We start from the raw sequence: 17,757 nt of genomic DNA on the forward strand, positions 1-17,757 counted from the left end.
CAACCATTTGGAGGGGTTCGGTAGAATGGCATACCCGGATTAGAATGGATGATGTGGATTACCTTGTTGAAAACAACACAAGGGATGTTTTTAGTAACTGGGGAGAAGCTCAATAGTGGAGAGTGAGTCCACTGTTTGAAAAGTTATAGCATAACTGAGGAAACTGAGAGCAATCCCAGTTAGTGCCGATGATAACACCTAGCGCATGTGCGTGCTCTCAAGAACTTGAGCATTTCCATATCCATGAAGGTTTTACCAATATCCGTGTCAAGGATCCTGGCAACACAACGTACTACCATGATGAATACCGGTGGAAGAGATGCATATGCAAAGGAAGATAACACCGTCTCAGATTTCACCTTAGCGAGGCCAAGGGATCAAAATCCGGATGATCGACCGAGAGACATTTAGCACTCCGCTTCTAATGTTCTCCTTGATGTGCTAGCGTAACCCATTCATAGATATGGTTTGGTATCTAGAACATCAAGTAAAAGGTCGGACTTCGGGAGCACAAGAATCCATAAGGAGTAGCTTATTGGAGTAAATCCTACGAAATTCTTATGGGGAGGTGGCCAACTTCCTCAATCGAGATACTACAACAACAGGTCTTCCGGCTAGGTGTGTTGGCCACGACATCCACTTTACCGGATTACAGAGAGACCATTATTATAGTTCTTGAGAGATGTTCCAACCATCATATCTGCCTGAGATTCAGATCTGGTTGGTGTCAGAATATTCTAGACTCATCAAGTCTAGAAGGAAAAAAATGAAAGTTTGCAACACAAAATGACGAGATGGCGTTGCGAGATTCTCGGGAAATGAACTGTGATAGCAAGCTCCAAAACATGAGCTGGTTCTGCTACACACATGTGAACATGCTGTCCCAGACAAGCATGACCACATGGTAGTCTTATAATAAAACACTACCGAGTTCTGGTTGGGAACCATCATCAAGGATATCAAAGTCCTTGTGCACTTATCGATGAACTTCTTATCCTTGAACAAATCAATCAGTGGCTTGGTGGGCTAGGGATACGCATGGAATGAAGATGATCAGTCTATCAGACCATAGAATACTTCGCACGTGCATGACTGACTTGGGATGATTCCAGAGGAGGTAAAACAAGCCTTCTCAAATTCATGGCGGCAACTTGCATCAAGTGCACATGAATTAGAGGAAGTCACTCCTTTCATCCAAGCATATCCTTCATGAACGGAACACGAAGAAAATGCTTACACAAGTTTCCAACGCTAGCCTGATGTTCATCATGAATTATGGAGGAGATAAAATGCTGCTGATGGGCTCAACAACAAGTCATCTGGATGACCATATAAATGGAATTCCATAATTATGTGAACAAGGACATAGCATTGGTCAGACCCAAAAGATGTAATGGTGTATGCTCAAGGGATAACCGCGAGTAAGACAACATTACGAACATCGTTGGTTCTGATTTGATTTGATGATAGCCCATACTCAAATCAAAGTTTTTATAAGACAATAGGTCCATCAACTGATCATAGGGAACAATCGATGAAGATATCATCTTTCTTCAACTAACACACCAACACCAGGATATCCCTTTGAAATGAACTAAGTTAGGTAAGCTTTTATCTTCGAACTCTCCAAGTTTTCGTTTAGCTTAACCAACTAGCTCAGGGGTATCCAACACGGATTCTTGGAGAAGGGGTGGTTTACAAGAAGCCAACTTGATCACGAGGTCAACATAGCGGTCAGGTGACAACCTGGTAATACTTCCGAGAAGATATAGGAAAAATCACGAACCATAGATATGTCACTAAGCTCGAGAACAATCTTGCTTTTCAGGATAAGACAATATGGTAAAATAAGCAAGGGATTGGATAATCCTAACTCATTCATCAAGAGTGCACCAGAAATAAGGACTAGGTAGCGCAATCTATCTTAGAATGATGATTCAATATCCAACACGCTAATAATGAGAATACTGCCTATTTACTACCGAGCAACGAGGTTGCTAGGATTATTGATTTCACACATCACGGTTCACTTGTCGGCATTCCGGTTGCAACAACACGGGAACTGAGGAATGAACAATGATGGCGAGAGGTATCACTAAATCAAGAATTCATAAGAGATGGTGTGCAATTCCTATGACTTTCTTGACATAAAGAGGGTAATACTCCAGGGTAGAATAAAAGAAAAGTTGGATTGACATTTTGATCTGTGGAATACAACTACTTTGACCAAATCCCAGAGATGGATGAGGTACTGGAGTTTGTTTCTCCTAGTCATTTCGGAATAGAATGGCTTGACGGACCACAAGAGTAATGGCATCGATGAACAAATTCACGCATACTCTTGACTATCAATCGATAGACGAGGGTCAGAAGACTAACTAAAGAGGGACAACTCAAAGAACATATGATTTTCTGAGTTGTGGATGCATGGACTAGAATGTCGAACGAGTTCAACATATTTCTTCCAGATAACCCATGCGGAGGAGGTAGAACTGGTAGAGTCACGATATAGAATGGAGAACTCATCGAAGCATTCTTGTTGTGATCTCTTGGTTCAAGGAACTTCTGCCATAAGCGGTTCATAGTATTTGGAAGAAGGAAATACCATGGACCATGAGGAATAATACAAAGGTTACTAATAACCTAAAGGAGCTAGCAAACACTATCAACATGAGGTAAGTAGGGTGAATCTCGGGTTCAAAACCCAGGAGTAGAATACCTACTAACTAAGTGGCATCACGGGATGCTTTCAAGAATGATGGCCAAAATCATCACACTGGGAACACAAAAGCATGGCTAGATTACTACGTGAGACTCTGCACACCTAGGGTCATAATAATAGCTCCAACATAAATGCCGACACAATGAAGTACCTCAACACACTAGTTAGTGTGGTTGATCTGGCACAAGAAACTTCGGAATGGTAAGAAGGGATTTGCAAATGCATCAGACTGTTTAGAACCTGGGATGACTCGGACAGCATAACGACTGTAAATGCTCAAAATAATTTGAGACATGCTACAAAATGGTGGAAACCACTCGATCATCACAATATCAAGGTTCTGAGGCCAGCTATGAACACATGGAAGCAGTAGAAACTGAACTGAGGCTTAAATCCAACAATCTTATAAGTCTACGGATGAGTAACACATGATCCTGATAGAAATAACAGAAAACCTAGTTTCTTAACCCCGTAGGAAAGATAGGATGACTCAGATCAGAAGGCCATAAGGTATAAGGAGTAAAAAGAGCCTTACGTTCCCATCCACAATCAATTCCCCTACATATAACTAAAGCATTTCTAGACTCAACTTCGACCAGTTTGGCTTCGTAATCCTACAGGCAGTCAAGCCCTGATACCAAAGCTGTCAGGACCCCGATCCTAAGTCACACCGATCTAGCATGTAACACATCATATCACTTTGTGACCTCACGCACGGTATTCCCACGGGTGCCACCTTACCTGGCCCGGGACCGTTTGCGCCTTTTGGCTCACGTATATGATAGTGTTGCTAGCATCCATATGACAAAGAACCCGGGCTGACATGGCTAGTCGTGAACTCAAAGTGGCACTAACTTACAGGGACAGTCATACGTGACCCAACAACGAACGTGACAGTCATCAGCGAGTAAATTCGGGCTGTAGCAACTGGGCTAGCAGGACTCCGGTAAACTGGGCTGTAGCAGGCTAACAGGACTCCGGTAGACACCGCGTGACATTTCCTCGAAGGGACAGACACAGGAACAAAGAAGGACACATGCCGGCCAGCCTAGGTGTTCCGGAGTAGTAGCAAGCTACCAAGGCTCAATGGAAGCACTAGGAGACATTTCTTGGTAAGAGAGGCTACCAAGGATAAACAACTAGATAGTCAGATCCCACACATATCAAGCATTTCAATAACATACACACAATATGCTCGATATGTGCAAATACAACATGGCATCACAACATGACTCTACAACTCAAGTATTCTATTCATTAGGCTCCGAGGAGCGAGATATTACAAACATGGGTCTCATGACCCAACATTCAGAGCATACAAGTCAAAGCACAAGCGGAAGCTTAACATGTCTGAGTACAGACATCTAGAAATGAAGAAGGCTGAGAAGCCTAACTATCTACCAGATCCCCACGAGGGCACAAGATTGTAACTGAGGTAACAAGCTAAACGTCAAAGTCCAAGCGGTACTACTAGTGAGACTGAAGTCTCTCTGCAAAAACATAAAATAAACAAACATGAGTACAAATGTACCCAGCAAGACTTACATCAGAACTATCTACATATGCATCATTATCAACAAAGGGGATGGTGGGGTTTAACTGCAGCAAGCCAACTTTGACTCGGTGGCTATCCTGAACTATGACTGCAAGACACTCTTTTGAGGTGGCGCACACGAGTCCACATATTCACCATATTAATACACCACTATGGATCCGCTCCCGTCTCCCTACGAGAACGCCATCCATAGCACCCACGCTTATCTTGCGTATTTTAGAGTATCCACTTTCACTTGTCTATGAACTGTACAGGCAACCCAGAAGTCCTTTACCGCGGACACGGCTATTCGAATAGATGATGTTAACCCTGCAGGGGTGTACTTCTTCACAAACGCTCTCACCACTTATCGCCGTTTACACGACATGTACTCAGCAACCTTCAAGCGGAAGCCCAGCAAGGGTGTCGGCCATGACCTGACTAACCACACAAGTCTCTCGTCCAGGTTTATCGCCTATTCGGGTTCCATCCGCAAGGAGATCCGGCCGGGGTGTCGCTCACGGCCCCAAACGATGTGAGCAGGGTTCCCAAGCCCACCATCCGGGTGCCACTTGGTACACTGTGCCACTGTGCCTAGTCTGTCCCAAGCCCACCTGTACCGGGTGCCACTTGGTAGACTACTAGCACTACCTACAAACACCAGAAACTAGTTGCAACTCCTGGACAGAGATCATGTTGATTAATAAGTCGAGAGAGTCAATTAAGGATCCCAATGTGTGATAGTAGTTGTTCATGGATCACAAGCACAGAACTCAGTTCCTGAGGACGGCTACAATGAGACAACCCACCATGTACTCCTACATGGCCTCTCACCGCTACCTTTACCAAATCGTGTTCACACACTTAGCTCACACACAGTAGGACATGTTTACACACCTTTGATTCATCCCCGATGAATCAGACCTGACTCAACTCTAAGCAGTAGCAGGCATGACAAACAAGCATGAATGAGTAGGCACATCAGGTCTCAAACAACTCCTACTCATGCTTGTGGGTTTCATCTATTTACTGTGGCAATGACAGGTCATGCAGAGGATAAAGGGGTTCAGCTACCGCAGCAAGTAACAGATGAATCGTTGTTGTCCTAATGCAGTAAAAGAGAGCAGGAGCGAGAGAGTAGGATTGTATCAGAATGAACAAGGGGGTTTTGCTTGCCTGGCACTTCTGAAGATAATATAGTTCTTCATCGGTGTCATCGATTTCATCGTCGGAACACGTCTACTGAGAGGGGACAAACACCGACAACAGAGAAAGAACACAATCAATGCAATGCAACAAAATGATGCATGAGTGTGACATGGCAATATTCTGTGGTTTGAGCTAATGCAACTAGCAACCAGATTAAATGAAGTTGGTTTGAATCCAAGATTCAAATTCAAACTCCATATGTGGATATTTAAATGCCATTTATATGATTTGTGCTAAACAGCAGCTATAAGTTGTTCTAACATGCAGGAAAACAGTACAGATGGATAGACTGGATTTTTCTGATCATTTTTCATATATAAATTGTTTCATTCTGAGCTACGGTTGATTTTCTATGATTTTTAGAAGTTTTAGGACATTTTATGGAATTTCTTGAATAAACTTAAATCCGGAAAATGCTTTATTGCGTCAGGGTGATGTCGATGTGATGTTAGCATTCAACAGGGTTGACCCAGGTCAAAACTAACCAGTGGGACCCACTGGTCAATTACTTAGTTAGTTAACTGAGTTAATTAGAGTTAAGCTAATCCTAACTAAATATCAGCAGGGCTGGGCCCACATGTCAGTGGCGTAATTAATCAACTAAATTAATTAGTGTTAACTAATCAAACACCTAAATAAACTGTGCTTGGCCCACACGTGAGTGAGACAGAGCGGGTCAAAGTGCGGTCAAACCCGGGTCAAACTCGCCGGAGTTTACCCGCGGCTCGTCGCCGGCGACGCCAGCGACAGCGGAGGGCGTCGAAAACGCTCCTCCGGCGACCAAATCGGCATCTGAGAGGCTCTACGCATTGCTGGTGCTCTTCCGCATCCAACTGGAGCGGAGTTAGCGGCAGGGGTGGCCAGAGTCGAGCATGGCATTGACCTCGGCGGCGGCCGGAGTTCGGGCGAGACGCGACCGAGAGCTAGGGGCACGAGAAGGCGAGCTGGGGCGTGCTATGGGCTCGTGGGGAGGCACTGAGTGCAGTGGTGTGATCTACTGCGAGCTTCAGCAGCCATAGCCACGGCGGCGACATGGCCGGCGGCGAAGAGCTCTTGGGCTCGTTGCGAATGGCGGCTAGAGAGGGAGGTAGAGCACGGGGAGAGGGGAAACAATGGCAGAGCTCACAGCGGTCGCAGAGGTGGCCTCGGCCTGCTCGGGGAAGCACCGAAGCGAGCGGGCGGCGAGAGGGATCTCCGGCGGCCAGCGACGAACGTGATGAAGATGGCGTCGATGCAGGGCCTCCGGCGAGGCGTGGCTACAAGGAGAGGACGAGGGAGGTGCGGCGATGCTCGTGGGCACGTTGGGGAGGCGAGGGGAGCACGGAGGTTGTGGCGTTACGGCGGCGCGGCTGCGGTTGCGCTCGGGCACGAGAGGGAGAGAGAGCAGAGGAGGGGAAAGAGGTTGGGAGAGAGTGATAGAGGTCCAGGGGGGTGCGTGGCGTCGTCTGGAGTCATCCAGGGCGTCGGCAGAAGCAAGAGGTGGCCACGGGTGGGTGTGCGCGCCGCACGTAGCTGCTTCTCCTCCTGGCAGAGGAGGAAGACGACAGAGGGGTTGCGGCAGTGGGCTGGGTCAGATGGCTGGGCCACCAGCTGGGCCGGCCAGGTGGGCTGCACGGTGAGGCGAGGTACTAACTCTCTCTCTCTCTTTTATTTTCATTTTCTATTTTCTATAATTGTATTTGGCTTTATTAAAAATGCCAGGGAATTTCCAAAAATCATGAAACTGCTCAATGTCACTGTTTGGAATATTTCCAACAGCAAACATTTTAGTTTGTGATTATTTGAGCATTTAAAATATTATTTAGCAACTAAATGCCCAGATGCAAATACCATACGATTTAATTCAAAAATCCAGAATGGCCTAGAAAAATGTGCACCATTTTTGGGAGAGGTTCTAGACCAATCCAAAAATAATGAACTTTTCTGAAGAGCATTTTGGGTTCATTGAAAAGATTTATGGTTGACCCTATTTGATTTAATTTTGGTGCTAGGGTTTGTTAATCCCCATTTCAACTTAAATAAAATTTAAACATGATGCACACATGAAGGGCTAGCCTAGTGCATACCAGAACTAGGGATGTGACACTTCCACATTGCCCCATTCACAAGTAGCTATCAAGCACTACTGGGACGCGAAGCTTTCGCCCGCTTTAACGCAATACCGCATTATGCAACCCTTACGCTCAAAATGCCCGGTCCGCGAAGCATCATCTCATTAAAGGGAAATATCGAGTGTTCCGCAAGCGCGGAAGACTGTGCGGCTGCCTGTACAGCCACACACTAAACCAGCTTCACTAGTCAAAGCACCTAAACAGGTCGTTCAGACCCCGGACATGGCTACACGAGTCCGGCGTAAACATACAAGGGCTTACTAGCCGCATACACCCGTACAAGGGGCTCCGCGTGTGTACAACAAGAGATAATAAAGCTCAATTCTACCTATTTTCTGAATTATACTTTGTTTATTTAATATAACATAGATTTTTGCACGATCTTTTTCAACTAAGTTCCTCTCTTTTACAGATGAACACCGTGCTACACCCGTCCAGGATACGGCACAACGGAGACACAGGCGCAGACGTGAAGTAGGGACCCGTTCCAAGGATTCTTTTCAGATTAAGACCCTGCGTAAACCTTTCTCACTGTCTCTTGTTGATACACATCCCCCGGTTTCTTGTTATAACCGAGGAGGAGGCTGGCGTCTTGGCATGTGGCCACGTCAGAATTTTGCGCGTACCTAGACACCAGGGGCTTCTTACCAAGGGCGTTGTTCAGCCCGTTTTCATAAAGACCGAATACCTTAGGGAGTGTTCGGCGTCGCGAGTTTGGCCTTATATGCATCAGCTCCTAATCATGTCTTTGGTCAAATGTTGGGTTTGCCCGGCTCCTGTGTTTTGCTGCCTTACGTTCCGCTCCATAGGCTAAGGCGGCACTAGGAGAACTACCGCGATTGTGCCCCGGTTCGGCCAGGCGAGCACCTCACTAGAGAAAGACGAAAACTGACTGTCATGATATAGCGTGAGACTGGTCAACCACTCGATGACCATCCGGAATCTTTAGGATTCCTCCGCATTAACAAAGGGCCGTTTCCCGGTCAGGCACACACGCGCCCCGAATTCGGGTGAGCGCGGTGCCCCTAGGGGCTATATAGTAGCCCCACTGTCAAACTCCTATGGCTAAGTGAAAGTGATAAAGCATTATAGTCCGGTTACCTAGTTCGCTGCGCTATCACCTCCTTAATAAGACCAAGACGTTGGATCAAGTGTGAAAATGCACCTTCTGCGAACACCCCCGCATTATATGCGTGAGGGTTGAAGACGAAGACTGCCATCTTTTAGGTTATATACACATATACATTAAGGGCCGCATAGGAGGTATTCTAATCCTTGAAAGCACAAGTATAAAAAGCTTTTATATTCCATCGAAACATTGTTTTACAATAATACATGTTATTCGAACATAACATCCTTCGAGCACTGCGTCTCTATTAAACGAGCGCCCTGCAGAACTTCCTGAAAATAGTGCTCGGCAGGAACTCGGCTCTCATCCGAATCTTGGGATGCAACGGCAATGGCCTTCATCTCCGCTTAGTATGTCTTGACACTGGCAAGAGCCATTTGCGCACCCGCTATGCACACTGACCTCTTCATTGCATTAATATGCGGCACCGCACCAAGGAGCTGCTACACCAAGCTAAAATAACTCTTCGGCTCGGGCCTTTTTGGCCACAGATGACTCACGACATGCTTCATGGCGAGTCCCGATAACCTATTCAGCTCTGCCCATGCGGCCAAACGATCGGTTAATGGAAGTGGGCGCTCTGGATTGTGGAACTGCGACCAAAAAAGCTTTTTCGCTTCGTGGTCATTTTGATCGCAGAAGTGTTTGGCCTCGTCCGCGGCACTCGCCGCCAAGTCCAGATAAGTGTTCGCCGCACTCCACTGTCGGTCCAACGGAGCATATTTAGGATCCCCGAACATCATCCGCAGCATAAAGGGCTTTCCAGTCGTGATATCTCCGGCCTGCCGTAGCTCCTCCTTCATAGCTCTCATCGCAGAGCGAGTATCCTTGGCCTCAGTAGTGGCCTTCTCTAGGTCCTTCTGTGCCACCCGATCTTCTTTTTCAAGAAGCTTGCAGCGGTCAGCAGCATTCTTCAACTTTACAGCCATCTCGTCCATTTCCTTCTTGCTTTGGCAGTGGCAGCCTGTTCGGCTTTCAGCTCTTCAGCCGCCTTTACGGCAGCCGCATCGCTTTTCCTGGCCTACTCCTTGGCTAGGGCAAGTTCCGCCCAGAGGTTCTCCATGGCAGCGGCACCATCTGCATCAAGCACACATGTTGTAAGGTACGGGCATCAAGCTCCTCTTACCAGGTCTCTTCGGAGAAATTAGATACCTTGTGCCTCGTCCAGCCGCTTGTTGACAAGCGCGATATCGGCATCTGCCACGTCAAGTTGCCGCTTTAGCTCGGCAAATTTATCAGTCCGGCTAGCCACCGGACACTTCACCACCTACATAGGAAAGGCGACATATTATACCTGGGATTATGATCCTGGGCGCGCTATCATTTTTTGACAACGCACAGAGTCTCAGGGGCTACTATCTATACAGAGCGCATCTTATATATGCAGATCTGTCAAAAGGTACATCATTTCGCATACCTCAAAACCTGTCAGTAAACTCCTGACGGCCTCGCACAACCCGCTCTCCGCGGATGAAATCCTTCCAATCACCGTGTCCATCAACGCATGGTGTTCTTCTGAGATTAACACTTGCCCGAGCAGATCCTTCAGCTCCTCCGACCGTGCACGGCACGGTGCCGGACTCGTCTAATGGTCTTTTTTGAAGGCCGGACACGGAGGGCCTTGGGGGGCCATACGACTGCCTTCCGGCCCTGCCGAATTCAGAGAAACCCTCCGTGACGACACCTCAGGGTCGCCCGCCTCACAAGGCGGTACGGCGGGGGAAGGTGTTCCACTTTCCATCATCTTCGAACGAAGATCCCCTGAAGATGAGCTCTGCTGAGAAGGGTTGTGATCCGAACTACAAGGTAAAATTTCGGTTATCTTCCTTAGAAATAGAACAGGGATGTCTCTCATTTTTAAACCCCCCTCTTTACTTACGGCTCGGTGGAGAGCTGATCCCCTTGGGGGCGCAATGCGACCGAGGTACTCCCCCGGCGCCGGACCCTCTGACAAAGATTGTTTCCCCCGCTTTGAGTCCATGGCCTCCGGGTCTTCAGAGGCGGTCCTCTTCTTCCCCTGGTTAGAGGAGATCTCGATTCCTCCTTTCCTGACAGCCTCCTTCGGGGGGGCAGTAGCTTCCTTGCTCCCCTCTTCGCCTTTTTCGAAAGGCGCAACCTCCAGCATCCTGGTTAACACGGGATCCAGCGTAGTCTCAGGGAGGGGGGGCGGACACCTGATTAGCTTTGCTTTCGCTATCCACTCATGTTTAAGGGACAACTCTTTTAAGGGAAATTTTATGATAAATATGTGGATAGTGTGTCCGAGTATAGGGCTACTTACTTGAGTATCCGGGCGATTGCAGCTCAGACCTGCATCCTCGGACGAGTCCGGACACATTGCTTGTGATCCGAAGAACAATTTGTACATCTCCATTGGCGTCGCACCCACAAAATGTTGGAGGGCTCGTGGTCCTTCCTGATTAAACTCCCACAGGCGGAGGGGGCGACGTTTGCAGGGCAGGGTGCAGCGAATCAGCATAACCTGCATCACTACGGCCAGATTGACATCTCTTTCTAGGAGATCTTGAACGCGGCCCTGCAACAAGGGCACATCCTTGGACGGCCCCCAGTTAAGACCTTTATTGACCCATGACGCTAGCTACGGTGGGGGACCCGAGCGAAAGGCAGGTGGCGCCACCCATTTGGTGCCCCTGGGAGCTATGATATAAAACCACCCTCATTGCCATAAGCTGAACTCCTCTTGAAAAGATCCCTCGGGCAATGGAGCATCGGTAATCTTTCTTATAACAGCACCTCTGCACTCTGCATGCTGCCCCTCGATCATCTTCTGGTGTACTTTGAAGGTCTTAAGCCACAGTCTGAAGTGAGGAGTAATACGGAGGAAGGCCTCGCACACGACAATGAATGATGAGATATGGAGGATGAACTCCGGAGCTAAGTCGTGAAATTCCAGCCCGTAATAAAACATGAGCCCCCTCACGAAGGGGTCTGTCGGGAAGCCTAGCCCCCGAAGGAAGTGGGACGCGAACACCATGCTTTGACCAGGCTTTTGAGTGGGAATAACCTGCCCTTGAGCAGGCAGCCTATGTGAGATTTCACCGGTTAGATACCTGGCATCTCTCAGCTTGAGCAAGTCTTCTTCCGTAACGGAGGAAGGCATCCACCGGCCTTGGAGGTTGGAGCCAGACATCATCGGAGGTCCGAAGCGCCTGAATCTGCAACTTTGGGTGTTGGAACTCAAGGTGAGGGGCGGATTTGATTGAGATTGAAAGAAAGGAGTCGAGCCTTCGTCTCTTTATAAAGAGGTTGAATACCAAGAGCCCTCCCCGTGACCGTTTGGGACTCGCCTTCGATTGGGGAGACATACCAACAGGCACGATTGGGTTACCCATGCCCGTATTGGTGAGAATCCCAAAATAAGGGGACACGATCTCTGCTTTGACAAGACAAGCCAAGGAAACCGCCTCGCTAAACGTGCTGAGGTGGGACAGTAAAACGAATAAAGGCTTGGCCATGGCGTGATGTCACGCTACGGAATACGTCAGCAGATTAGATTTGTGCAAATATTATTATCTCTACAGTGGTATGTGGGACTTGTTTTGCAGAGCCGGACACTATCCTTGTGTTCAAAATCTTTTATGAAGTATTCGAAGGAGGAACCCGCCTTGCAATGCCGAAGACAATCTGCGCCGGACTCGCCATCATTGAAGCCTGGTTCAGGGGCTACTGAGGGAGTCCTGGATTCGGGGGTGTCCGGATGGCCGGACTATAACCTTTGGTCGGACTCCTGGACTATGAAGATACAAGATTGAAGACTTCGTCCCATGTCTGGATGGGACTTTCCTTGGCGTGGAAGGCAAGCTTGGCGATACGGATATGTAGATCTCCCCCCATTGTAACCGACTCTGTGTAACCCTAGCCCTCTCCGGTGTCTATATAAATCGGAGGGTTTTAGTCCGTAGGACAAACAACGATCATACCATAGGCTAGCTTCTAGGGTTTAGCCTCTCTGATCTCGTGGTAGATCTACTCTTGTACTACCCATATCATCAATATTAATCAAGCAGGAGTAGGGTTTTACCTCCATCGAGAGGGCCCGAACCAGGGTAAAAACATCGTCTCCCCTGTCTCCTATTACCATCCGCCTAGACGCATAGTTCGGGACCCCCTACCCGAGATCCGCCGGTTTTGACACTGACATCGCCCGAAATCGCTCCCGCCCACTATTTGGGGAGAAGCAAAGTTACTCTACTATCCCTGACCCTCAGTACACAGACCCAAGCCGAGAAGCCTATAGGCAAGGGTAGAACTGTAACTCCTCGTCACATTTCAGACAAATTTGTCCGTAAGACATGGTTCCACTCCCCTCCCAATCCCCCCCCACCCCGCCCGCCCCCATTCATACCCCGTGGGCGCCAAATCACCTTCTCCCCGAGAAGCTCCCTTCTCCCGAGCCGCGAAACCTCAGCCACACGTCCATGGCGCCCCCCACCGCACCAATTTCAGAGCTGCCCTCCTCCCTAATGCCGGAGACGCTGTCCATTTGCCGGCGTGCACTGGGTCGTGTGCCTCTTACTCCATGCTACTGGTGCTGCCTCAACAACAGCCGCATGAACCGTACCAGAGACGATTCACCCCCGCCGTTGTTCACGGCAGCGGAGCGGCTCCAACTTCGGATCCGTCCAGAGTTCTGGCGCTGCTTCCGCGTAGCCATCGACCATCGCGACATCACTCTTTCCCTGCCGCCGGTCGCCACCTCAACCACGCCGGCCTCACCGACTTGGCAGCTGGACCTGCCTACTTCACCATGCCGCCAAATAGGTCGCACCCTCATCTCAAATCACTTTATTTAGGCGTCAGTTGTCTGAATTTTTATTCTAGGCCAATCGATTCCCAATGGGAAGCAGCACCCCTCGAGGCGGTGGAGCTCCTAGGCTGCTGGTTGGCTGGTGTCTAACATAAGGGTGCAAGGCCGCAAGTTCGCCACGGAAGCAGCGCTTAGATGGCTATCTTTTAGAGTTGCGTGGGTTGAAGGTACTGCCGCCGCCGGATCTGGATGACGGGGAGTCTTTGTGGATTGGCCCGGGGGCGGTGCAACCACGGTAGTGCGGTGGGGCGGGGAGCGGGGTTTTGGCCAGGGCCACGGACGGCGGAGGCAGGCTGCTCAACCGTTGGTCGCTGGCTCTTCAGGGAAGATTCTGAACAGTGTCAGACGGGAGGCACAAGACGGCCATCAAGCCATCCGGCGTAGATCGGACAGTACCAAAATAAAATAGAATCGTGTGACCCCAATTTAGTCTTCAGTCAATAGACGTGTCACCACTCTCGTACCTTGCTGTTGATCTCTTAGTATATTTCTTCATATCAAAGAGATATGTCGTTGTTAACATTATGCGTTATCTGCATCTTCAGACACACCGTCTTCCGACTCACCGCAGCTGCTCCAACAAAGGAAGCATACACTAGAAGGGAGCTATAGTCCCCACTCAACAGTTCCCTGCATCGAATGCGCGTGCCCGACATGGACAACCACAACAACTGCAGGACCATCGACAAGCCAGCACACGATGCTCACTCTTATGGATGGCAGCCAGATAGGTTGTACCCTCATCTTACTTGTGTGCAACATTTATGGTGTTCTTATTCTTCTAAGCATGGAACAAAGATCATCACATTTCACTGTATATTCATGCTGATCTCTTATGGGTCTTGTTCAGGAGTTCACGTTGTTCCATAGTTCAGCTAAGATACTTGTTCTTTAGGTAACGTTGTTCCATAGTTATCATCCATCAGCCAATGCTATCCCACAGGATGGTGATTATAGTATTATACCACTTCTAGTATTACCTATGTTGTTCTTTAATACTTTTGTGTGCCATCTAGTTAATCTCGAGTAGAAACAATACATATTATGTAGCTTTCATCTATGTTCTCCCTTTAGTTTATGAGACCTGTTGCTGCTAGTTAACCCCAGTCCTACTATTTATGTCGTCTCCTAGAGGCACTCATTACATAAATCTAACTACTAGTTGTCTTCCATGCATGTCAGATATAATTGCACACACTGATATATCCACAAGAACCTCACGGAGCAATGTAAAGGCCAATAAACTTGATGTCAATGATACCCAATATGATGGAACATGTAAAGGCAGTTCTTCAAAAGACTTGCAGAAAGATGATGAATCCTCTTCACCCCACAAGGTCCTTGCTCTAACTTGGCATGTGATATGGGTACAACATGCATATAATGTCCTGGAGTGTATCTACTCTGTTGCAATGCCATGTGCTTAGCATGCTGATCATGCATGTAAATATGTCATGCCTTCCAGTTTTTGAGTACCTATTCCATTCATGATAACATGTCTTCAAATTCAAGTACTATCATTCTACTCTATCGCAATGCCATCTGCTTAATTTGGACATCATGCTTCTGAATATCTTATGCATTGTTATTCATCAGTATGTACTTCATCTGTCTGCCATACCATGTTTTTTACATTGAAGTGTTGTTCTAGTGCTCTGTTGCAATGCCATCTTATTTTCCCAATCATACACATGTATGTTGCCTTAGTTATTTCTGTATGTATTCTGCTAGCATATAGTTTTACATTCAACTAGTGTTTTTTTGCTGTGTTGTCATGTCGTGTCCCTAGCTCTTACACCATACTCCCTCCGTCCGGATTACATGTTGCCGAAATGGATAAAAAAGGATGTATCTAGAACTGAAATACGCCTAGACCCATCCATTTTTTCCGGATGGAGGGAATACATGTCAATATGTCACGCCCTTCTATTCTTCGGTACCTATTCCATCTCTCTGTTGTCGCATGTTTTATAATTAAAGCACCATTCTTCTATACAAGGCATGCAAGGGGAAGACGACTATGTTAGAATCTGAAGGGTTACAAACAAGGCCTTTGCAAAATATCCAAACGCCAGGAGATAATAAACCAACTCCAGTTTTTATAGATACTGCTCCAGCACAGAGAAACCCAACTCCTACTGATAATAAGCAGATTCCAGTGGCCAAAGAACTAGTCCGCTCCAGTTCAGCAAAAATATGTCAACTCAATTCTAAGAAGCGTGTGCGTATCCTTGCATCATGAAATTTTATAGCATGCTGATCATATTTTCTACATGTTTCTTACCCATCTCTCTTTTAGAAAATAAGCTTAACAGATAGAAGAATTTCTGCAATGGTATCGTTTATGAGGAAAGATTCTTGCAGGAATTCTCTGTGCTCCAATGTAGATGTAAGTACCTATTGTATATCACTATATTTTTACATCAGCATGTATTTTGTTAATCGGCATGAATTCAACCTTTATCTGATCTAAATTTAGTTGTAGCAAAATGTATGATTAAAGGCCACAATGTTGATTTTTGTAAGGAAAACTGCCTGGTAGTATCCCTAGCTCTTACATCATACTCCCTCCGTATCCCTATGTGTGTTTGAATACTTTGGTTCTGCAGTGAGTTTTATAGTGTTTTTCTTTACTGTGTTGTCCTGTCGTATCCCTAGCTCTTACATCATACTCCCTCCGTACGGATTAAATGTCGCAGAAATGGATAAAACTGGATGAATCTTGAACTGAAATACGCCAAGACCCATCCATTATTTCCGGATGGAGGGAATACATGTCAATATGTCATGCCTTTCTATTCTTTAGTACCTATTCCATCTCTGTTGTAGCATGTTTTATAACTGAATCACCATTCTTCTATATAAGGCATGCAAGGGGAAGACGGCTATGTTAGAATCTGAAGCGTTACAAACCAGGTCTTTGCAAAAGATCCAAACGCCAGGAGATAATAAACCAACTCCATTTTTCATAGATACTGCTCCAGCATAGAGAAACCCAACTCCCACTAATAATAAGCAGATTCCAGTGGCCAAAGAACTAGTCTGCTCCAGTCCAGCAAAAGATTGTCAACTCCATTCTAAGAAGCGTGTGCATATCCTTGCATCATGAAATTTTATAGCATTATGATCATATTTTCTACATGTTTCTTACCCATCTCTCTTTTAGAAAATAAGGTTAAAAGATAGAAGACTTCCTCCATTGGGATCGTATTCGAGGAAAATATCTTGCGGGAATTCTCTGTGCTCCAATGCTGATGTAAGTACCTGTTGTATATCACTATATTTTTACATCAACATGTATTTTGTTAATCGACGTGAATCTAACCTTTATCTGATCTAAAATTAGTTGTAGCAAAATGTTAAAGGCGCCAATGTTGATTTTTGTAAGGAAATTGCCTGGTAGTTTTGCATACTGAGCTCCATGAATGTACTATCTCATATCACGCACATTACTGAATTGTAGTGCTTCTCGGGTTGCCCATTCATTCATTGTGTCAATGTTGCTTTCATACTACCTTACCTGGCTGATGATAGCTGTGCCATATTGTGTTAATTTGGTGTAGGCTAGTTGCCCAAACGTTCGTTGTGTCAATGTTGCTTTCCTATTATCTGACTTGGCCAATGATAGCAATGCTAGTGTGTTAATTTTGTGCAGGCTACTGAAGATAAGAAGACAAACTCTGAAAACAGCAAGGCAACCCCATTGTTTCTTTCCAGTAAATCTAGGCCAGGTAATATGGCAATAACTCATGATTAATCTGTTTGGTTCCCGTCCTAATTTATGTTATGATGTAGTGGTCGAGACACTCTCCACTATCAATAATGCAAGCCTGCCAAAATTGCCACCTGAATCTATTCAGTATCTTGTGTCCCGAATGCAACGGAATAAATGTATGTTTGTGAACCAATTAATGACTGAAGCAATGATGGAAATGGTGGATCAATCAGAGGTGCAGAGTCGTGTGACACAACAACTGATCAATGTTTTCAGAGACAGTGTAGCAAAGCAGCAAGAACTTGCCCACATGCTTATGGGCGTCATCTGTGCTGAGGTTGCATATTGTGACGTTGTAGATGGTTAGGTTCTGCTCATTTATTTGCACTGGCATCAATCTTTGATTGCCTAGTGGATGTAATTTCCTGTAATACATGCTAGATGTGCAACGATATTCCCTGTATGCCGTACCTTTGCTTGATCGGTTTTTGTCCTGTGCATAATTGCTC

The sequence above is a fragment of the Triticum dicoccoides genome, chromosome 2B (assembly GCF_002162155.2).
Source record: "Triticum dicoccoides isolate Atlit2015 ecotype Zavitan chromosome 2B, WEW_v2.0, whole genome shotgun sequence".
Classification (NCBI taxonomy): Eukaryota; Viridiplantae; Streptophyta; class Magnoliopsida; order Poales; family Poaceae; genus Triticum; species Triticum dicoccoides.